Here is a 25,590-nt window from a genome sequence, read left to right on the forward strand (position 1 = left end):
AGCAAATCGGATATGAGTAAGTGTAGAAGATTTTCTTGTTGGTGCTATACTAAGAACCACAATATTTTAAGGTCCAGTCTGGTTCCCTATTATTTGTGTGAGTTATTGCTCTTTGTCTGGTCTTACTCATCTATTGAGTTTCATCTTTTGTACATTTTTGCTTGCCTGCCCTACAAAACCTTTCCCTTGTACCTGTTCTCAACTCAAGTAAATTTTAGAAAGGGGTTTTACTTTTTTGTCCATCTAGAAAACAGATGGCTCCTTCTTGGGATCTTAAATGTTGTGTCTAAAAAACTGATACTTATTCCCTTTGAACAAGCTCACCAGGCTATTTTGAGGTTCTTAGTAGAAAAACTTTAAAATGGCACTTGCTCCTTTTGAATCAGTACATCAAGCTATTTAAGGTTCTTATTTGGAAAACTGTGTTTGGTTGGCTGCAGTGATGCAGCGATTAGTGTCGTTGCCTCATAGCAAGAAGTTCTCTGGTTCAATTCTCAGCTGGAATGCCTTCTGTGCAGAGTCTGCATATCCTCCCTGTGGTTGACTGAGTTTTAAAGACATGCAGGTGTGTGCGTATGCCCTCTGTGAAGGTTGGGCACTGGGCTAGCAACTCAACAGCTTAAAACTCCACTGCCAATCAATCTGCGGACAGGTGATCTACTGTGGTGACCCCTAACAGGAGAAGCCTAAAGACATTGTTGTATTTGGAAAACTGTGTTTCTCTTTTATCTGACTTCTGCAAGTAGAGAACCTGAATTACAACCTCCTATGGTGAATCAACCCAACTTCATTCTTTTCACAAACACATGGTTTCTTGAGAACAAATCCTTATTTTATGCTCACTGGTTTCAGAGTTCACCTTTTTCCACTCAATTATTCTTTGTGCATTCCTTCCACATCCTTACAGTGGAGAAATAATTCTGCTTACTCTGAATGTCCAAAGGCAGCTCAGATACTACCTGGATATAATAAAATACTTCAGGAGGACTGATCAGCTATTGTTTCCTGTAATAGTGGAAAAGGATAACAAGTGTCAATGCAGATATTTCCTAATGGTTGTTTCATGCTATTTCCCCCACTATTCTCACCATAAGATATCACTTGCAGAGAGGATTAGGGCCTATTTTGCCAAGGCCTTGGATCTTCTGTGACTTTTTTGAAAGGGGAGGACTGTAGACATTTTCTAGAGGCAGCAATGTAATAATATGTTCCTACTTTTACAAAGTACTATATTGGATTACTTTTCCAAATCCAGATCTTGCTTTTTAAGACTATTTTCCCAGAGCTCTTGGATTCATAAACATCTTCCTCCTCTCTATTTTTCTAAGGTATGGTAGTCTAAACAAATATCTTAGGCTACTACAACAGTGATCCAGTGTTGAGCATTATACAGTTGGAACTTGCCAAAACAGAAAGTGTTCTAATTGAGCTCTGCTGCAGTAGTAGACCCTTCTAGTGTCTTGTCTGTTTTTTCGCCAGAATGTAGCTATATATATATATATATATATATATATATATATATATATATGTGTGTGTGTGTGTGTGTGTGTGTGTGTGTGTGTGTGTGTGTGTGTGTGTGTGTGTGTGTGTGCGTGTGTGTACATATATATATATATATATATATATATATATATATATATATATATATATATATATATATATATATATATATATACACACACACGCACACACACACACACACACACACACACACACACACACACACACACACACACACACACACACACACACACACACACACACACACACACACACACACACACATATATCTATATCTATATATATATATATTCCTTGTGTATGTGCTTTTAGTTACTGTATGTTTATATGCTATATTAGTTTTTCCTGCTATTTACCTTTCAGGGCTTTAGCCTCCCTTCTTGAGGGAAGAAAGAAAACTATGAAGCTTTTTGGCCCTTGAGCTTCTGGCAGATAAACCACATGGAAGATGCCCTTAAGCTTTGAAAAGCTGGCCAGTTGGTCATATTCCTGGCAGGGTGTAACTGAAATAGCTTAGGCTACTACAACAGTTATCAACTAGCACATCTACTGCTATGGTAAGTTCCGCTTACACAACTGTTATACAACTCTAACTTTTTTGTCTATACTTCTTACTCCTACAATGTACTGTGTCCATATAATATGGCAAAGCATTTAAATCATGAAATATGTAAAACTCAAAATATTGATCCTTAAAATATCTAAAAAAACAATGAACACTCATATTGAATATCAAAATATCAAATAAGTCTATCCATCTAAAAATACCCTATATCATATAGCCCAACTACAAAACCAAGATCAGGTTTGTCCCCCTGCACCACCTTACTCATGTGTACTAACCCTAGCCTAACACTAACACTAGCACTAGCAATGTCCTTAACCCTAACTCTACACATTACATTACTAAAAACCCTTGACCTAGCAGTACCACTAGATAAGGCAAAAATACATATAACACACAACATAAACATGCAAAACAATACAAGTATCCTCTTACCCAATGCTTACCCTAACCCTGGCCTATGAACATTCACACATACACACCAACCGCTATTCCCTTTTCAGTAAACCATTAATTTTCCTGCACTTTCCTACTTACAAAAACTATAAAAATAAGCATTCATTCATTTGAGCATTCAGTGAAATATGATTTTAATGTTTTGTGCTTTCACTGCTTTTCAGACCCCACCAAAAGAGAACTTTTCAGTCAAATGTGCTGTTGATATTTTGAGCTGTGACCGACAAGGCTAGCTATCATAGTCTTGGGTGATTTGTCTATACGTTTACTTTACAGTGGCAGTGCTGTGAATGACTAGCTTTTTAAAAATTCTTCAAAGACAATGTCAGTGTTTTCCACTAACTTAACTATAATTTGAGTTAATTATAAGCTGTTTAATGCCACTCATGACAAATTTAAACCATCTTCTAGATGGAGCAACAAACTTATATTTTCTTTTAAGCATCTCTCACAGCAATTAGTAGCAACTTCTCCTGCTGTCCCCCACAATGTGATGCTAAAGTCTAAAGCTGCCTCATTCCCCTGTCTGATCTACTGAGTCATAGGTGAGTAACTGCTTATACGTTAAACACTTAGTCTGGTAAGTTTTGTTCAGCTGTCTATTATCGGTTCTAGAACAGATAGAGAGGTACATCTTAGATTCTGATACAAAGTCCAATAAAAAATGCAAGGCTTCAGACTACAGAACATGGTTGGATAGTCATATGTGAGTAACTGCTTATACTTTAAACACTTAGTCTAGTAAGTTTTGTTCAGCTGTCTATTATCGGTTTTAGAACAGCTAGAGAGGTACATCTTAGATTCTGATACAAAGTCCAATAAAAAATGCAAGGCTTCAGACTACAGAACATGGTTGGATATTGGTTGCTTTCTGCTGCTTATGGTAAGAAATGGGTGCATTAAAGGAGAATCAATAGTTTAGGTGCGTTTAGATAAATAATTAAGTTATTATAGGGGAAGGACTTATTTGATGAGATAAATGGGAAGGGAAGATAGCAATTATTGGATTTTATTATGAAAAAACAATTATATTTTTGCCATTTTGAGAAATAAAAACTCTCATTTTATCCAGTACTAACATGCATTCACTAACTGGTGTGGCTATATTGTAGCAAGCCAAGAGATGTTGTAGTTATAAAATAAATCAGGTAGGTCTTAATTGTCCACTTTATAATGACATTGCTGTAGCTAAAGTCTTATGATAATTCCTGAAGCTTTTGATGGAAGACATTACTTTGCTGGGATGGAATGGTAATATAGTCATGCCTGATACCGGCTTTTGCAAATGCTTGCTAAGAAGATCATGTTCCAAGCAAAATTCATTATGAGGTTTTCTAAAATGCTGTCTGGAAGATCATCAGTTCACCCACCAACTCCCAAACCCTTATGAATGTTATTCAGCAGTGTGCTATTCCTTCACAGACTAGGTACGGATCTCAGGCAAGAGATTTACACATATCTTATCACCCAGACTTAATAGAAAGGAGAATGACAGTGCTATGGTGCAAGTGGAAAATATCTCTCAGGGTCAGTATTTGGACATGTGCATGATTTATTATTACTTATAACAGTAATGATCATAAAGCTAAGACAATAATTCAGAACTATTGTCCCATTTTACTTAGAGACAAGTTATAAGTGGTATTTTCCCATGAAATTGTCATTTCTGCTGTAAGAAAGGCAAAATGTGACACAACAATTTGGCAAAAATAAATAAGGGGATAGCAGCCTCTTGGTCCCTGTTCTATCCATTGACTTGCCAGTGAGTAGTAATTACTGTGGCCATTGCAATGGCTGACATCACATTCAAAAAGGCAAACATTTTTATACAACCATTACATATAAGATCTATGACTTCCACAACATTCACTAACCTTTAATGTTGCTTGATTAATTTGTTTAGCTCAATGTTTTGGTAGCACTTATTATATTGGCTAACTCTTATAACACATTAGGGAACATCTCACTGATACCAGATAAAAAGGTTGAATAATGCATTATACAAACATGAAACAGAACATAACAAGACTGCTTTGTGGGGATTTTTTACTGATACTGACTGATGCACATTGAAACACTGTGATTTATTAAAGAGGAATGCATGTGGATTATTAATTATGGGGCATTAATTTCCCCTAGTATGACTGTTTCTTATTTAGTTTTCCTTGCATGTTTCTTTTATTCTTATAAGACATATTTACAGGTCCATTCTCCTTTTTGTCCACTCACTTCATTTATAGATGGATTTTATTAGCTGCCATGATACTGAATGTGCAGCCTGTTTATGTAATCTTTGGATATGGTTGTTTTCTACAACATATCTTAAAAAAATGTTCCCGCCTCTAACATGTAAGATATATTTAAATGTTTAATAGGTTTTCAGTATTGCAATTTTATTAGAAAAATGTATGATATGTGTAATAGCAAAGTATCAGAGTAATTATCATCTTAGTAGCACAATTTGTTTTGATTATTTAAATGTGATATGCTTGCTACCACAACTGATGAAGTCAGTTTGTTGGTGAAACTGGTCTTGCTTGTCATGTACGTAGCTCTCTACAGTTAAATTATTAAAGTATTTTACAAAGTACTTCTTATGTTGACATTTGTAAGTTTAGATATAAAAGCTAGCCATGAAACCAAAACATTGCTCACCCACTTGTGATAGCATGTCATCAGAAAGTCTGACAATTAATGAAGAAGCTATTGCTACCTCTATTGCAATAATCATTGACAAGTCAGTTACTATATCATAATGTGCTCCAGGTCTGAAAATCAACAATCATTGTCCCTCTGCACAAAGGAATCTCCTCACTGAATATAATAAGTTTTGCCTCAACACCATTTTCTCCTCCTTATCCACAATTCTTGAGAAATTAATCCACATGCAACCACTGCTTCTTCTTACCGCCAACAACCTTGTCTCAGATAATAGCATGGATTCCCTGTTGAACAAAGTACATGGCCCAAACTCTTGGCATTCAGTGAACTTGTCATAAGGAAGCTTACCTATTGAAAAAAAAACACATTGCTAATTGTAAAGCTTTCATAAGTTCATGGGTTCTTAACAGGCTACTGATCTGTGAGGATCTTACGAAGCCTAGCCATGTATTCCCATGGTAATTATCAGCCCTTTTATTTTGCAATACAGATATCAAAGATGGGCAAAAACTAGCATATGCTGGGGTAACTACATGTTTCCGCTATCCATAAGGGTCAGGGTGCTAAACCTGAGGGGGAGGGTGAATTTGCAGTTACTCATCCATTTGTCCAATTTACATTTGAATGGAATAAAAAAGTACTCTGCTATATGTGGAATTTAAGACAGTTCCATACAAATGGTATCTTCTGTGCTAGAGACCTATCCCTCCAGCATGTTCTGTTAATTTCGAAAAAAAAACTGAGGTCCCTTGAGCAGCTGTTTATGTTACCACTGGACTTGCAAACATTTAATAGGTCTATCAGAAAAGGGTCTGTTGAGGCTCTATGTGTAAGCCAGAGGTCACCTGTCCTGATATATCCTGTATAATACAGAGAAGACAGATAAGACTTTGAGTCAATCTTCATAGTTTTTATGATTTAGGCACTGGATATTTTTAGGGAGAAAGTCATGTGGTCATTCCATTGGTGAGAAATGTTTGGACATGTACATACTGAAAGAGGCATTCTACTCAATGTTCAGCCTAACACCTTTCATCAGAAAACTTACGATTCAGTAAATGGTAACTGCAGGAATGCAACCTTCTGAGTCTTGGTTTACTGAACCTACAAGTCACAGAATGTTTTTCCAATTATTTTTTGCGTTTATAAGCTCTTCCATGAGATTGAAGTTATGTGAGCCATTTTTCTCTTTTAGGTGTTTCCCTTTACCCACAGTTATGCAACAGTTTACTAAGTTTAAAACGAGTACTGAGATGGGGACAAAGCCTCTATACATGGGGTTGCAGAAGACTTGTCCCTACAAAAAATCTTCACAAGTTGTCGTGCAGTTTTGGATGCTTTATTTTTCAACAACTTTGAATCATTCAGTTATACTTTATTGCCTCATAGTGGAACCTTTCACATTGTGCTGACCTATCTTTGTTAAATCGCTTGCTTGGTTTAGTAACTGTTTTTATAATTGTACTCAGCTACTTCACTGAGGAAAAAAATGCCATAACCTCCCTGAAATATATATATTAACCAGCATACCTGTGGGTCCAGTCCTGGCCTACTATTATTTTCATCTCTGTAAACAAGATGTTCATTTTGAATGATGTTACTTGTATCATTCAACATGTCAATGACTACCTTACTTAACTGCCACTACTCCCGCCATCTACAGTTTTCACTCATATTAACACTCAGATAGTGATAGAAACTGATGAAAACTTGTTGTGGAAACTGTTGTCTTGAACTCTTTTTTTCTTACAAAGATTTTTATTAATTTTATTATTTGATTTGAAAAACAATAGAACTAAGATATTTTAATATGATCAACATTCTCAAGTTTTTAAAGTACTAAAAAAATCATAAATTGACACTCCATTGAAAATAAAGTTCAAAACATTTAAAATTTGAAAATTCAACCTATTCATACTCTTTTTTCAGAAGAGACTCTATGGGAAAAAGACCCCAAAGATCACACACACACACACACACACACACACACACACACACACACACACACACACATATATATATACATCATCATCTTCTTTTGGCTGTTACCACTAGGGTTCACCACAGCAGATCATCTGTTTACATTTTTTCCTGTCCTCTGCATCTTGCTCTGTTACACCAACCACCTGCATGCCCTCTCTCACCACATCCATAAAGCTTATCTTAGGCCTTCTTCATTTCCTGTTACCTGGTAGCTTCATCCTTAGCATCTTTTTCTCAATATACTCAGCATCCCTCCTCAGCACATCCAAACCAACGTAATCTTGTGTCTCTGGCTTTGTCTCCAAACCTTCCAACCTGGACTGACCCTTTAATATACTTATTCCTAATCCTGTCCACACTCATCACACCCAGTACAAATCTTAACATCTTTAAGTCTGCCACATCCAGCTCTAACTCCTGCCTTTTTGTCAATGCCACTGTCTCCAACCCATATAACATAGCTGGTCTCACTACCCTCTTGCAGACCTTCCCTTTCACTCTTACTGGTACTCGTCTGAAACAAATCACTCCTGACACTCTTCTCCACCCAATCCATCCTGCCTGTACTCTCTTCTTCACCTCTCTTCCACACTCACCATTACTCTGAACTATTGACCCCAAGTATTTTAACTCATCCACCTTCGCCACCTCTACTCCTTGCACCCTCACCATTCCTCTATCCTCCCTCTCATTCATACAAATATATTCTGTCTTAGTCCTGCTGACCTTCATTTCTCTTCTGTCTAGAGCATATCTCCATCTCTCCAGGGTCTCCTCCACCTGTTCCCTACTCTCACTACAGATCACAATATCATCTGCAAGCATCATAGTCCACGGGGACTCCTGTCTGATCTTATCTGTCAACCTGTCCATCACCATTGTAAATAAGAAAGGGCTCAGAGCTGATCCTTGATGTAATCCCATCTCCACCTTAAATGCATCCGTCACTCCCACCGCAGACCTCACTGCTGTCACACTACCCTCATACGTATCCTGTATGACTCTTGCATACTTCTCTGACACTCCCAACTTCTTCATACAATACCACAACTCCTCTCTAGGCACCCTGTCATATGCTTTCTCTAAGTCTACAAAAACACAGTGCAACTCCTTCTGACCTCTGTACTTCTCCAGCAACACTCTCAGAGCAAACATCGAATCTGTAAAGCTCTTTCCTGGCATGAAACCATACTGCTGATCACTAATCATCACATCCCTTCTTAACCTAGCTTCCACTACTCTTTCCCATAACTTCATGCTGTGACTGATCAGTTTAATCCCTCTGTAGTTACTACAGCTCTGCACATCACCCTTATTCTTAAAAATCTGTACCAAAACACTTTCTCCATTCCTCAGGCATCCTCTCACTTTCCAAGATTTCATTAAATAATCTGGTTAGAAACTCCACTGCCATTTCACCTAAACACTTCCATGCTTCCACAGGTATGTCATCTGGACCAACAGCCTTTCCATTCTTCATCCTCTTCATAGCTATCCTTACTTCCTCCTTGCTAATCCATTGCACTTCATGATTCACTATCCCCACATCATCCAACCTTCTCTCCCTCTCACTCTTCATTCATCAACCCCTCAAAGTACTCTTTCCATCTGCTACAACACACTCTCCTCGCTTGTGAGTATGTATCCCTCATTATTCTTTATCACCTTTACCTGCTGCACATATTTCCTAGCTTGGTCCCTCTGTCTAGCCAATCGCTAAAGGTCCTTTTCTCCCTCCTTAGTGTCCAACCTTTCATAGAACTCTTCACATGCCTCATCCTTAGCCTTCGCCACCTCTCTCTTTGCCATGCACCTCATCTCCTTATACTCCTATCTACTTTCTTCATCTCTGACAATCCCACTTCTTCTTTGCCAACCTCTTTCTCTATATACTCTCCTGTACTTCCTCATTCCACCACCATGTCTCCTTGTCATCCTTCCTCTGTCCAGATGTCATCCCAAGCACCTTTCTAGCAGTCTCCCTTACTAGCTCTGCTGTAGTTATCCAGCTATTTGGTAACTGCCACCCAGTGCCTGTCTTAACTCTTCCCTGAACTCCACCTCACAATTACCCTTTTTCAATTTCCACCATTTGATCCTTGGTGCTGCCCTCACACTCCTCCTCCTCTTCTTGATCACCAATGTCATCCTACAAACCACCATCCTATGCTGCCTAACTACACTTTATGTTCAACATTAGATTAATTTTGCAGTAGCCTAAGCTATTTTTGTCTTTCTCCACTGCAACCATCCAGCATTCAAAGCTAAATGGTGCCTTCCATGTTCTCTAACCATCAGGAACTTGAGAGGTGTTCCATATAAAAAGACAGTTAAAGCTGAAAAGATCAGAGCTATTTGTCACCGAAGGAGGGCCCCATACAACTGTTGTTCAGTTAACAGTACTTCAAAGTTAAGCAGATATGTCTTCCTCCTGTAAACAAGAAGAAAAAAAAAGAAGAAGAAGAAATAGGTTGTCAGGAAGTTTTTTTGGTGTCAGGATAGCACCTGCTGTGCCCTAGCTGCCAGTAGGTGACTCTGCTGTTGCCACTGTTGGTTCCTCAGACTGCTCATTTCTTTCCCCCCGTCTGTCTGGTGTTGCATGTACATCCAGTAAGGATCAGGGGATGGACACATCCTCTCAGACTGCAGGGATTCCCTGTGTGGGGAAGGAGAGACACTCTTCTCAGTTTCAGGTTGTTTAAATGATAGTGGTTAATGTCATTTTCCTTCGTTTGGGATTTTACTGATTGAAGTTTATTTTCTTCCTGCTGGACTGTTATTGGATTAAGGGGCACTGGCTGAAGTTCTTTGCTTCCCATTAGGCTATTATTGGTTATTATACAATAATGAGACATTGTTATTAAAAAAAAGCATGTAGATTGGACAGCCTGAAGACTGTGCCCGTCGTAAATGTAATGTTTCCCTACAACTACCACATTTCCCCATACAAGAAACCAATACCAAAATTCAATTCAGCAGACCTTTTTATTACTTTCCTGAAATTAAACCATTATAAACAAATAGGTACTACTGTTTTTAACACCTCTCCTGGTGACAATACAGCTATACTGGAATATATGCTACAGTGGATATCCTTAACAATTCCACAAGAAAACATACCACTAGGTGATGTGAATGTTAGTTGGTTGGACATAAACTATAACTCCTGTACAGCTAGTGTGAATTTATTAGATTCACACAACTAATTAATGGCCACACACATTACAGAAAGGCATCACATTCCCTATTAGACTGGATTCTAGTATCAGCAAATACACCACCTCTGGTACAATGTCTGAATGTCACAGTGATCATCTCCCAATCTATAGAACCAGACATTGCAAACATCCATTTAAAGAGCATGTTTATTAAACAACATGCATCCTATCCAAGTTTAACCCAGGAATGTGCATTACTATCCTATCGTCTATTAGCTGGAACTGCCTAAAAATCTTCCCCTTAGATGATGCTTTAAATGATTTCATTACAACTTTCCTGAATATCCTGTACAGCCTTGCACCTCCTGAAAGGAAGAGACTAGAAACAAATAATGCAATTTGGTTATCCAAAAGAAGTAGAATGCTAATGCAGGATAGAGAAAAAACATGGGGAGAATGGCAAAAATATAAAATACCACAATAACTTGAAAACTTCAGAATGCTTCAAAATCTTACTAAAAAGAAAATAAACAAAGACAAAAATATACTGTAATAGCTTTCAGAATAATAGTAAACACAACCCAAAAAAATTCTGGAGAGCCATTAAAAAATATTGCATCTCAGCCATAAATTTAACCCTAACTGCTATCCCAATAACATACACTAACTCCTCTCCCAATAACTCATCACTTGAAACCACAATACAGTTCAGTTCTTACTTCACAGGTAGTATAACATTTCTACCCAAGGATTCCCCACATCTAATTTTAACCCTGCCCAGCAGGCACCACCACATCAACTTTCACCTTCAAGCATGTGCTAACATCCTATATAAAGCTACTGTTAAACAAATTCAAACCATGGTCTGTTTTAGCTGATGACCTTCCTAGTAAGAACCATTAAGTAGCAGCTGATAGCATTGCCTACCCTGTCTCAGTCCTTACATATAGGTTGATCCAGGAATCCTTCATTGGACTTCTAAGATAGCTGCACATTGAATAGCAGAGAAAGCCAGTAGACCCAAATTTCTGGGTAAATTTCAGTAACTGACTAGTAAGTGCACTGCTTGATGCCAGGAAAAAAGAAATACAGAGGATCTAATGGAAAATCAACTACAAAACGTGACAAAGAAACACTGACTGGGAAAAGTACTGCATCTCTTCAGCAGAAAGCAGTGTGAGCTCTAGACATGACTTTCAGTACCCTAGATGAAAGTATAAGGCAACTACACACAGAACTGATTAAAATGAGTGAAACACTGATGGAGTATATCAACACAAACAATAAAAGGCTGGAAAAAATAGAAGAAGCTTTAAACAGATGTTCAGATAAGGTGATAAAACTGCAAAACTCAGAGGCTGAAATGAAGAAAAGGCTGGCTGAATATGATACTGCACAAGAAGAGATGTTTCAAAAACTAATAGAACTGGAGGACAGAGGATGTAGGGAAAACCTGAGATTTTCTGCTGTACCAGAGAAGATGGAAGGAACAGACTGTATTAATTTTATGAAAGCACAAATAAGCAACTGGACTAGTATTCCACAAAAAGAATTTTTAATTGAAAGGGCACATTTTATGTGTGTGTGTGTGTGTGTGTGTGTGTGTGTGTGTGTGTGTGTGTGTGTGTGTGTGTGTGTGTGTGTGTGTGTGTGCTCCAAACTTGGCTATGAGAAAGCAACCTAGACATTTAATAGTAAAGATACAATCTTACCAGCAGAAGGAGTTGATTCTGGCAAAAATTGTGGCAGAAGGAGAAATTACTTAAAGTGGGTAACAGCAGAGTGTTTGTGGAGAATGACTACTCAAATCTACACTAGACAGAAGAGGAGTAAATTTATTTCATTATTCAGGGAATGTTGAGAAGCAGGCATAAGATTCAAACTCTTGTACCCAGCTATCTTCAAAATATGTATCTGTGGAGGGGCAAAATGATTTTTGATGAAGTACATACTAAGGAAGAAATAGAAAAGTTTGTCTAACAAAAACTAAGATGTGAAACAGAAGGAGATTCTAGTTCTTGTCCTTCTGGTAATAAAGATGATAGATAGACTGTGCCAGTGAAATATTTTCCAATGTTTCAATGGAAAATGCTTGAGAAAAGGAAAAAAGCACAAGAGTTAACAAGAAGAATCAAGAGTGCATTGGAAATGAAGCAGAGGCAGGATTTGGGAGATGGAGATAAACAGGAATGAAACCAGTAACTTGGAAATTGACAAATGTGGGATTACAAAGCAATAATTATATTTGTAAAATATGACAGAATAAGAAAATCTGAAAATACTGGACTTTTTTGGACTTTGTTAAACTTGTAGAGGACTGTAAAGCATATGCTCTACTTCAAGGCATTAATATTTCCAAAACATTCTCAAGAGAGGGAAACAGGAGGAGGGAGAAATTTAACTGCAAGTAAAATATTTTTTTTCTTAATGCTACTATTTTAACAGTGCATGATTTTCTTTGCATGCTATAAAGTAAAGCTTTCTCAGTTATTTTTAAGTGTAATAGAGATACTAATGTAAATAGGTACTTCTGTTTTTTTTTTTCTTTCTCCCTTATTCTCTCTTTCATCTTGTTCAATTTTAAGAAATGTAGACATGCCAAAATGTAAAACAAAAAAGAAGAAGAAGAACAAGAAATCTGGTTAAAAGAGAATGACAAAAGAAAAATCAATGTGCTTTTTCTCATTCTTATATAGGGGAGTGACTGGGTTAAGGTTAGGAGAAAGTAAGTAAATGGAAAGGAATATTGAATATTATAGGGCTTCTTTCTAGTAAACATGTATATGCTTGGCAATCTTGTGTCTGGTTCTTGTGTCTTTAGGAGATGATCTGATAAAGAGAAATGGCTTGGAGAAATTGTTTTGTGAATTTATTCATGTGTTTTCCCAGCTGAGAGAGCTATAAAGATAAGACAAAGTCAGACAGCACTTATAGAAGCACAGGCTGTACCATAGGTTCATAGGTAGGTACTAGGTTATTGGCTCTATGGCCTATACAAGCCTAGCCAAAAAGGTACTCTGGCTTTCGCCACCCAAGAAAATTATTTTCCTGTGCCCCTGTCGAGCAGAGCCACAGAGGTGATCCCCGGGGTGAATTCCCTATTTCCCATCCAATCATCAACATTTTTTTTGAAGAGTGCTAATGAGGAACTTTGCTTAATATAGGTAGGTAGTTTGTTCCAGAGTATGGGAAGTCTCTGGGGCAATAATCTATCCCTACAGCATGTTCTGTTTATTGTGGTGACAATATGTAGGTCCCTAGAGCATGTAGCTCACAAGGGATTGGGATTTCTTTAAGTGGAGCATGTCCAGCAATTCTGGGTTTGACATAGCTTTGGATGTTAGGCAGAGATCGCCTCTGAGTAGGCGATATGTGATGGAGTAAAGCTGGAGTTTTTTGAGACAGTCTGCATAGGGCATCTGTTTGAGGCTGGTAATCTTCTTTGTGAGGCATTTCTGCAGCCTTTCCAGTTGTTGTAGATGTCTTGTGAGGTACATACCAAAAGGGACCTTGTACTCTATAATGGGTCTAATGATTGACGAGTAGAGGGGAACAATTACATCTTTTTTCCTGGATGAGAAACCTTTTGTGATGAGGTGTGCCACATAGAAGGATTTCCTGACTACTGTGGTGATGTGATTATCAAAGGAGAAACTACTGTCCACCTGTGTCCCAAGGTCTCTTATCACACTTTCAGTGTTAAGTAGACTACCACCTATGTAGTAGCTCATGGGTACAGAGTTTTTACCAAAGGGGATGACAATGCACTTTTTGACATTGAGCTTGAGGCCATGGCTTTGACACCAGGCATCTGTCTCAGTGAGGCCCTTTTGTAGGATGTCCACATCGTTAGGAGTTTCAGTTATGGCTCCTAGTTTGATGTCATCTGCGAACTTCATTAGCCAATGACCTCCTGTGTTAGCCTGTACTTCAGAAAAGTAGATCCCAAACAGGAGAGGACCCAGGACTGAACCTGTGGTACTCCACTTGTCACTGGTCTGAAGTCAGATTTGGAGTCTACTAGTTTCACAGTGTGGGTTCTGTCAGTGAGCCAGTTGGCAACCCATCTTGTGACATCGGGATTTATACCTAGTTTAATGAGTTTATCTATAATTCCAGAGGGGGGATGGTGTCAAAAGCTTTGGTGAGATCTAGACAGGCTGTGTGAACCACCTTACCCTCATCTACAGCTTTGGTGACTGCTTCAAAGAAGTCAATCAGGTTCAGTAGGCATGATCTGCCTTTTACAATTGCAAACTGGGTGGGGTCCAGAGTTTGGAGATTACCAATGTCTTTGTTTATAACTTCCATGATGATACATTCCATGGCCTTGCAGACCAGGCTCGTTAGGCTAATGGGGCAGTAGTTCCCAGGGTCCTTGGTTGCTCCCCCTTTGTGGAGTGGGATAACCATCACTGTGCACCATTCAGTGGGTACAAAGCCTGAGGTGAGGCTATGACTGAACATGGTGCTTAGGTGGGGTGCCAGTTCATTCTGTAATTCATGTAGAAGGCAGCCTGGGATGTTGTCAGGTCCCATGGATAATGTGTTCTTGTCTTTGGAGAGTGTGTTTTTTACCTGTGCAGCCTTGATTACAGGAACTTTGCATTCATCTGGTATAGAGATGGGCCCTTTAGGGGGTGAGGGAGGTAAAGTTAGCACTGAACCTATCTGCCAGAATGTTGGCAATATCAGTTGGTTCTGTATATTTAGTGCCATTGTGCTGTAACTCAGAGTGGATCTGAGTGTTGCCATTGAGATTCTTGACATAGCTATAGAATGCTTTGTGGCTGTCTTTAGAATCAGTGGTGATTTTGTTTTCATAACTAAGTTTGGAGGATTTTATGAGGGATCTCAGCTTCTTACTGAGGCTGACCAGGGAGTTCTTCCACTCATGGGATTTTACTCTTTTTTTGCAACAGTTTCTTTCTTCTATTGTAGAGTTTGTTTAAGGCAGGGGACCACCAGATTGGCTTCCTTTTTTTGGAGAATAGCATCTTGGTTCTGTTAGGGATAGCACGATCCATGCACTTGTGTAAAGTGCATTTGTGTAGGATTCAGCAGTCATACCTCTACTGTCCGTCTGCATGGGTGTCGTGAAGTTTGCCACTTCTGTTTTAAGAAGCACCATGTGTATTTGCATGGATAACCTTTCTTTTAGGTTATCTAAAGTCTATGTGTGGCTGTCAGTTTACAATATTTTTTACTATTAGGGTAAAACTTCAATATCTGAAGATGTACATAGTTTTGTGCATTATTAAGTTAATATGTGTTATGGGGGTATGGGAGGTGTGTTTGTTTTTTTTTTTTGTTTGTTTTTTTCTTTGAGGGCTTTCAATAAAGCAAAAAGTTTGTAAGATGTGATATAGGCTTCAATGTAGATGACAAGAAACGGCTGTATAAAAGATTAACCTGTCAAACAGTATATACATGTAACACACAAGCTGGAACTAGACATTTAACAAAAAAGCTGTTAAACATAAAAGGTGGGAATAATAAGTTTTCAAGACAATGATACTTTCTGTAATGTCTTTAAACATTAGTGGTCTTACGATAAATACATAAAAGAAAGAGTAGTGAACTATATTAAAATATGTAGAATGCAAATAGCTATGATACAGGAGGCACACTTAAAAAGAACTGAACATGTGAATTTGATAAAGAAAGGTTTTCATGATGGTTATTCAGCTAAACACCCAGGGCAAAGGAAGAGAGGAGTATTTATATTAATTGCAAGAGGAGCTCCAATAGAATTGGAAGAGAAAAAAGACAATAATGGTAAATTGTAGTACTAAGGGACTATTGGCAAGGGAGGAGGATTACAACGGCATGTATTTATATTCCACCGAAAACTGCTATAATGGAGGTAAAGAAAATTCTGGGAGAAATAATCAGCTTTCAGCAAAGAATATTACTTATATGTAGGGGCTGGAATTTCATCTGCAACAGTGGAGATGTGTCTGGGGGGAGCCCAAAAGGGAAAATATAACAAAATAGGGTAGATTTTTGAAGGCATTTATGAAAATATGTGAGATAGAAGATATGAATTCAGTACTAGGCATTCAGACAAAAACTGGGCTAGGCTAGACAGAATTTACATTTTATAGGAACATATGCATTTAATTGAAGGTCTTAATACACACCCAGTAACTGTTTCAGATCATGCTCCGATAATAACTAAAATAAAAACACAGGGTAATGAAATAAAAATGAGCCACTGGTGCTTTCCCACCTATCTATTGAAAAGAGAGGAATTTAAAGAATGGGTAGTGGAAATTTTTCAGGAGCTATTAGGGAAGATAGAAATTTCTTCTGAAAGACTGCTGTTAAACAGCTGTTTTTGATAATAACTCTAGAGCACAAAAACATTTAGCACAGTGACTCAGGCAACAGGAAGTAGAAAGGGCTGTCACAAAGCTTAAGCAGCCTATAACAAGGAAGATAAGATATCCTGTAGAAGTATTAGAAATATTTTAGAAATTCTATGGAAGTCTGTATAAAACAGAGAAATGCGGAAATCAAAAGAGATTCAAAAGGAAATGTTTATGGAAGGATTAAATACACCAAGGTTAGAAGCACAGAAGGCTCAATTACTAACAGGATAGGAGGAGATGAGATAAAATGGTGATGTATAACCAATCTACAGGGAAGTCCCTCAGATAAGATGGTATCCCTGTGGAAGTTTAGAAGCTAAGAAGGAAAATCTGATAAAGATCTGGCAGGTTTTGTTTAACAATCTTTAAGAGGAGGCAAAGTACCAACATCCTGGAAGAAAGTGGTGGTAGCTGTAATACCTAAAGAGGGTAAAGATCCATCAGATCCAGCTTCATACAGGCTCATTTCAATTCTAAACCATTATTATAATGGGTTTATGTCTGTAATGGCTAAAAGAATGACAAAAGTAATGCAAAATTGATAGAGATGGATAAATGTGGCTTTGAGGAGGGGAGGTAAACAGTTGACAACATTAACAGAACATTGATGATCCAGAGGGAAGCATAATGTAAAGAAATGCCTCTGTTGTTGGTGGGTCTTGGTGCCGAGAAAGCATTTGACATTGTAAGCTGGGACTTTATGAGCAGGGCAATGGAAACGTTTCCATTCCCTGATAAAATTATAAGGTTGATTAGGAGACTATATGAGGGATTGGAGGCAAAAATTACAGTGGGTAGGGTCCTCGATGATAATTTTGGCTTGAGCAGCAGAACCAGGCAGGAGTGTCCTCTCTCCCCTTTGTTATTTGCATTATATTTAGAACCACTGGCAAAGAAAATAAGGGACTCAGAAATCCAAGGATATAATTGGTATGGTAGTCACAAAAAGCTGGCTCTATTTGGAGATGATATTATTTTATACCTGACAAAACCAGAAAGGACATTGCAGTGTTGTGGAACATTTTGGGACAGTTTCAAATCTTTTTGGAATACAAAATTAATGAAGCTAAAACAAAGGCAATAGCAGTAAATTATGTACCCACACATGAACTGTTTCAGCAATATCCATATTTATGGGGACATGATAAAATGAAGTATTGGAGTATGGATTAAACATTATTCTGGTGTGGCAGCTAAGGATATGTGGGAAAAGACCAAAAAGATAATACAAAAACTGAGAAAATGGAATCTCTGATATATGGATATCAATAGTAAGATACAAGAGGTTAAAATGTTTTAGCCCATTTAATCTTATACACAGGTCAGGCATATTTTTTATCAACTACAGGAGAAGTTGTGGATAGCAATTAATAAAGATCCGAAGGATTTTATCTGGAAGGAGAAGACAGCAATACTCAAGTGGGATAAGCTGCTTATTCCAATGGAACAGAGAAGACTGGGGTTATTTGATTTGAAGGTGTATTTCAGAGCAATACAGTTAAGTCTCCTTTACATAGTACATGCAGAAAATTATAATTCAAAGTGGAAAGGGATGATGATGAAACAGGGGGAAGCTCAAGAAACAAGGAGAGACTGGAATTTTGGATACATAACTTTTAGGAGAATAACAATAATCATACAGAATATATATTCATAAAGTAACAGAAAGCATTCTAAGAACTAAACCAAAGCGGGAATGGAGAAGGGAGAATCTGCCGATAGGTATGACTGCAATTAGGGATACAGACAATAGGCAAGAGGGGAGCAAGTAACTAGAGAGGGAATAGTAATAGAATGGGAAGACACCAATAATTTATTTGGATTGCAGGTTAGAAATTGACTTCCATATCAAGGACTAATATCAGAGTATAAGCAAAGATAAAAAAAATAGCGGGATCCTAAATAAAAGATCAGCACTGGTAAAGTTTTTAGTAGAATCTAGAAAGAAGCTACTTTAAAAAAAGAATAGTTAGTAAAGTATATAAAATATTGCATGATAACTATAAGAACCAATCAGAGGAGGCTAGAAAGGATTGGGAAAAGAGACTGGATAACCAGTTCACAAAGAAATAATTGGTATATAATATATATATATATATATATATATATATATATATATATATATATATATATATATATATACATATGTCTCCCAAATATGCAACAAAGTCTAGAAGATTTAGGCTCTTTAGATTCCTTGCAGACTGCTTTGTCAGAGATACTGGGTGAGCAAATTGGTATAACTAAGGAAATTATTTTTTTCAGCTATGATAGAGAATCAAAACTGCCTAGACATAGTAAGGCCTTGCCAAGTCTAATTATGGCAGCTGCCAAAAAAGAAATTACTAAAAAATAGAAATCAAAGTCTAAACCAACTGTACTAGTAGTGAATATCATAAGAGAAATAAAATAACTGGATTTGGGATCTTTAGAAAAGGGTAGGAGCTAATTACATAGGAAAAAATGAGACTTGTGGGAACAATGCATGCAGAGGAGGAACAAGGTTTAAAAGAAGGGATGATTTGAATGAGATATGTAATGTTTGACTGGCAATTACTGGATAGATTATAAGCGATGTATAATGTTTGCAACTAGAATTCTGTCAACGTGGTTTGTAATGTATAATGTTTACAACTAGAATTGTATCAGGATGGTTTGTTTTCATTTATATAAATATAAGAATGCCTATGTCATATGTGATCATTTAATAAAGATGTTTCTTGTTTAAAAAAAATCCAGGAATCCCTCATTCCCTCTCTTTTTAAAAAGTCACATATTATCCATTTGCACAAAGGGGGAAATTCAATAGGCATTACTAACTTTAGACCTATAACAATCTCATCCTCCTCTCCAAAATACTTAAAAATATATTCAGAAACAATTGCTAAACTATCTCCTGCAGAAAGAACTTTTATCCCGCACACAGCATGGCTTCCATTCTTCCCATAGTACTAACTCTGCACTTCTAAGCTATATAGATACTATTGATAAAGCTAGAAATAATAGCAAACTTGTCTCCTCCTTATTTCTAGACTTCTGTAAAGCCTTTGACACAGTTTGTCACAGCAAACTTCTACTTCAAATGTCCTCATTATGGTTTAAAAGCTACCTATGCAAAAGGCATCAGTCAGAAAAAATTGCACACTACCCTCTCTCCATATCTCACAGTCACCACCAGTGTACCACAAGGCTCTATCCTTGGTCCCTTTTTTTACCACTCTCACCAACACCCCCACACATCCACATAGCAGGCCTCCCTAATACAGTACACAGATGACTTCATACTCATTTGTAAATCTGACAAGATGGTACCCCTCCAAAAATTATTCATGAAGCTTTAACAGCAACTGAAACATGACTTTCTGACTCACAACATGCTCAACCCTAAAAAAAAAAAAATACTTTTTCCCCAAACCCCTCTCCAGTGAAAAAACAAGATTTAAAGCCCTCTTTTTCTTGATAATACAACATTTGAAGTCAATTCTCATAGCAAATTATTAGGGATGATAATGGATGACCTTAAATTCGACCTGCATATCCAAAATTGCATAAGAAAAACACCTCACAAACTAGAGATGCTTTATAGAGTCAAGAACTTTCTCATCGACGCAGCTAAAGTTACACTTGCCACTACTTATCTCCTCCCCACACTTCTTTATGGCACTCACATTCTTAGTAATCTTTGGGCATCACAAAAATCAAAACTTGAACAATGATATAACAAATTTGCTAAACTTGCACATGGCCCTTTCAGAACCCACCACTGTATAACACTTAAAGTCCTAAATGGGTTAGAACTACCCAATCAACTAACATGATATACACATCTTCTTACCACCTATAAAATTATCCAGAAACTGCTTGTCCAGCACTAAATAACATTCTACACAACTATATTCCCAGACAATTATTATGATCCAATGACCAAAAACTCCTGTCTGTCCACAAATCTATCAAATCTCCCGGGCATTGTCTGGCTCTGTTATTGCTCAACACCTGGAGAAACTATATCCCTAAATGTAAACAAATGCATGTTCTTATCTTACACCACCTTGCTCCTCCTTTTTCATTCACTTCCTTACTTCTATCAATTCCTCTCTCCTGGCTTTCTCTCTAAATATACCATAAGGCTGCTTTTCTCACACTTCGTATTGCAATTCATGTTTGTATTATACTAACTTACCTTTAATTTCTCTAAAAACTGGCTAAAATGTCTGTAAGTATTAAATCATTGGGCCGGATTCACGAAACCTCCGGGTAAGACTTAATATGTCTTACTCGGAGGCTGCAGTTAAACGGTATGATGTCAGCATGCCATGAATATTCATGAGGGCACGCTGACTCATCTGTAACTCTTACACGGACTGAGTAGGCAAGCAGGGGGCGTGTCCGACTGCCGAGCAGTCTAAAAGTCCACGCCCCTGCAAGTTTTTAAAAAGCATAATGTCAACAGACAAGAGCGAGTTTGCTCAAATGTACTTGCACTCAACACTACACTCCCTGACACTGTAAACCCCCAGCAGAGTTATAAAACGTAAAATATTATTTTTTTTTAAATCCACGATATAGCTGCCTGTATTTGTGCTTGTTTGCGTGGGTGTGCCCATTGCTTAACCACAGTTAGCAACTGTGACATTGAAGAGCATATAAGAACTTATACAAATTAATCAAAATAGCAATAGTGTAATGGTAGAGCATATGCACAGAGCAAAGGCATTCACTGTTCGAGTCCCACCACTCCCCTTCTTATTTATGTTTTAAAGCAGTATTTGAAATAATACCAGACAAATATGATTACAATTTTATTAAAAGCAGTGACATGGCCAATGTATCAGTGAACAAAATATATATTTTTAAAGGACCCAGATATATAATAGCCTGGTGTTAAGCAAAGTTTTACACAGCTAAACACAGGTGCCCATAGTTTAATAGCGCTGTACCCATCTAAACAGAGGTGCCCATAGTTTAATAGTGCTTTACCCAGTTAAACAGAGGTGCCCATAGTTAAATAGCACTTTACCCAGCTAAACAGAGTTGCCCATAGTTTAATAGCGCTTAACCCAGCGGAATAGAGTTGCCCAATGTTTAAAAGCGCTTTGCCCAGCGCAATGTGTTTGCGCAGATGTGCACGCCGCGACAACCAGGGCACCATGGAGCAACATAGAGCTAGGTTGCTTAAACGCAGCCACACCCCCTAGCCTGTCTAGACAGTATTAAAATAAAAGAGTGACAAGGTTTGAACCCAAGACCCTTTGCATCATAATCAAAAGCACAGAACCACTAAGCCATAACAGCTTAGGAGAAATGACCACTATTAGCATACATATACTTAGAAATGGTAGATTAACCATTACTAAGCATGTCTGCAGTCAGCTTAGAATTCTCAAAAATGGCCAATCACAAAAAAGTGCGGGAAATGCGGCGTATTTAAGCCCCATCGGCGGGAATACTCGCCATAACTGATTGTGGTACCCATTTGCAGGCAGGATGGCAGGTGTCGGAGAGGGTAATTGCTTTAGAGCACAAAGGTGGGGCATTGAGGAGTCCAAATATATGGTTTGGCTCCTAGTCCACCAACATGAAGGCTGACTCATGCAGGGCCAGGTTCAATGGGGAGCATACAAGGCAGAGGCATGGAACCAGTTAGCACATGATCTTACCAGTGCCACAGGCATTCCCAGGACTGGTGAGCAGGTCCGTCACCACCATGCGAACCTGAAGCGAAGAAAGGAGGACCAACTGAACCAATGGATCCAGGAAGCCCATCATATGCCCAATGCCCCATGACTGAGTAAGTATCCATGTAATTAAGTATGTAAGAAATGCTATCCTAGCCTATAGTATGGATAGGTATGTTCTAATATCCCTTCATTTATATTACAGCTGCAGGTGTTCGTTACGCGAACCAGCAAGCCTATGCTGATAGGCTGGTAAGGCTGCTCCACCAGGCAGGTTAGTAATTATTCAGCTGGTATTATTATAGAATATAAGTGAGACAGCCTGTAAAAGAGTTCAGTGTTGTAACCCAGTAATAAAGGTCAAATAAGCCTAGAATAATGCTTCTGCTAGTATTTTAAGATCAGATAATGATGCAGTCTGAAAAGGAGTATTGTAATCCATTAATAAAGAGTAAACAAGTCTCAAACAGAGTTACCACCTGTACTGTAATATCAGATAACTGCTTCAGCCTGAAAATGAGTGTTCTAATCCATCAATAAAGGACAGACAAGTCATGAATACATCCTTGTATATACTGTCATATGAAATAAGTGAGTCAGCTGGAAAGGATTGTTGTAACCCAGTAATAAATGTTATTAAAGCCTGGAATTAAGTACCATCCTGAAATGTAAATATAAAATAAGTGAGAGAGTGTGAGAAACAGTTTGAAGCTACCAATAAAGGTGTAAGAAGTCTGGAATAAAGGTATACTGTATGCAATACATAATGAAATGAATGAGAAAGCCACAACCAAAGAGTGAAATGTTTTTAATAAAATACAATACCTGGACTGTGTCCGTCCCACATTTTGGATATGTTGTTGTACCCTTGCATTATGGAGATAGTATGGTTGTATGAAATGCTGAACATCCACAGTTGTGTCTAGGCCCATATAAACTGGCTGATGGGAATGCCAGAATCTCAGAAGAATATTTATAGTCCTCAACTGTTTCATGTATAGTATGTACATGTTAATCTGGTACATGAGCAGCTTGTGCTTGTGATCCCACAAATGTCAGTGTGTTGCTAGAACTGTACGTAACTGTTCAAATGTAGCAAGATACTTTACCTGAACACAGCCAGATATGAACATATATCAATACAAATGGAATGTATATTAATGTAGCAGTAACATCTCCATCACCAACAATTCTAAGGTTACATACAGGGAACTGTACTAATACATGTAGGGAATATATATCTGCATCTAGTAGGAATGTACAGTATACGTATAGGTATTTTAAGTTGTTAATGTGATATTTTACCACCCTATGTTATGTTCACAAATTATGCTATTCCACACCAAACTGGGTATGTGTATTCACAATTAATTCCTATGGACATTTGTCCTGTTGGTTTATACATATCTGCATGTATGTTGATGCATGTGCCCTGTTTACATATCCAAACCTGATCGCCTGTTGCCACCAATCAACCCTGCATGCTGTTGGAATGTCCACTGTTGTTCTAAATATGCATGTGTTATGCTTGCTGTTCAACGTTTGGAATTAATGTGTGTTTGGTTAATGGGAATACTAATGCATGCTGTTACAACTAATTTGGAATGGTGTTGTTTGTTACTAAGCCAAAATGCCATTAAATACTGCTAAACATAGGACAACTGAGAAGGCGGGTCCCAGTGGACCCACCTCTCCCACCTCAGCTGGCAATTGCACCTGGCACCAGTGCCCAGCCCAGGACCTCCTCCTCCAGTGGCCCTGTGCCACCTTCGGGTAGAAGCATTGCAGGGGATGGGGCTTGCCCCCCCTCTGCAAGCGTGGCCATAGGAGAGCCTCCACTCACCCTCCAAAGGGTCCGGTCTGTGGTGCGTAGTGAGATCAGGCGTTCCATGACTGATCCCCTACACCAGCTTGAGGCGAGAGTGACGCAACTCATGGGTGTGCCTGCCCCTCCTATCCAGCCCACAGCACAGCCCCGGCCTGGGCTGTGAAGGCGCAATGGTAACTGCCCATGGGTGGGGATCTCAGTTCCACTGTTGCCATCTGTGGGCTCATGGGCTTGCGATATCCAAACATCCGTCCCCGTCAATTGTGTGTACCCACCACATGTGTCATACTCCACCCCTGTATGCGTCTTGTTTGTCTTGTCTGTTAACCTCCCCAACCCACCTCCCCAATATTCCTACTTCCTTTACCTCACATTCCACTCTTACCTAAAAAAAAAAATAAAACAAGGGCAATCTGTACCCGCAAAAAAATTACGCCACATACATAGCTGCCCATTTCACACACATGTCTGCTGGACATGTAAACTGATAATTACAATTGGCTGTACAACATACTTTGTTGTCCTCACTCCTCTCTCAGGGGTGGAAGGTTTCAAATCTCACTCTAAATTTCTAACATATGCACAGCTGTTGCTGGTAAAGAATTGGGCAGCTATGGGCCTTCCCTACATCCTTCCTGCACATCCTGAGCTTGTTTTCCTACTGTCCTACCCTCTTTGTGCCCCCTTTTTCACCACTTTCCTATTTCCCCATTTTCTTTTCTTTAAAAGAAATTAGCGCGGGTGTTAGCGGGAGTAAGCACTTTTAAGCAGTAGTCAGTGGGTATGCGCTTGTGTGCGCTTAGCTAAGCATAGATAAGCATAGCTAAGCGTCGTGCAAACTCGCGCAAACCCGCTTACAACTGCTTAAAAGTGCCTTAGTCACTCTGTATGACAAGGCCTGTAGTCTGCTCCTCAGCAAAATAAAATACCCCTGTCAGTCTCGAACCCCAGACCTTGGACACACTAGACTGCATGAATTACCACTGAGCCACAGCAGATATACAATAACTTGGTGCTGTAATAAATATATCATGCATTACTATGAGGGAATGTAAAGGGAAAATAGGAATGCCATAACACAAATCTTGTGGGCCTTAAACAGCAGGTGTTGTTGAATTGCATGACATGACTGTGAAAAGAGAATCAGCCATGCTAGTAGGGAATAAGGTTACAGTAGCAGCTTACAAACCCCACACAGTATCAGAGCAGGATACACACTGGCATATTAGCATAGGTCACAGGCCAGACCTCCCAACAGTGACCGCTCTACAGTGATGACCCTGATTAGTAAACAAACATTATCTGTGCCCTTCTGACTCCCTGTGAAATGTACTAACAGTAGGCAGAAAGGTGTTGAATCTCACTT

The sequence above is a fragment of the Protopterus annectens genome, chromosome 5.part0 (genome assembly GCF_019279795.1).
Source record: "Protopterus annectens isolate FY-2018-M chromosome 5.part0, PAN1.0, whole genome shotgun sequence".
Classification (NCBI taxonomy): Eukaryota; Metazoa; Chordata; order Ceratodontiformes; family Protopteridae; genus Protopterus; species Protopterus annectens.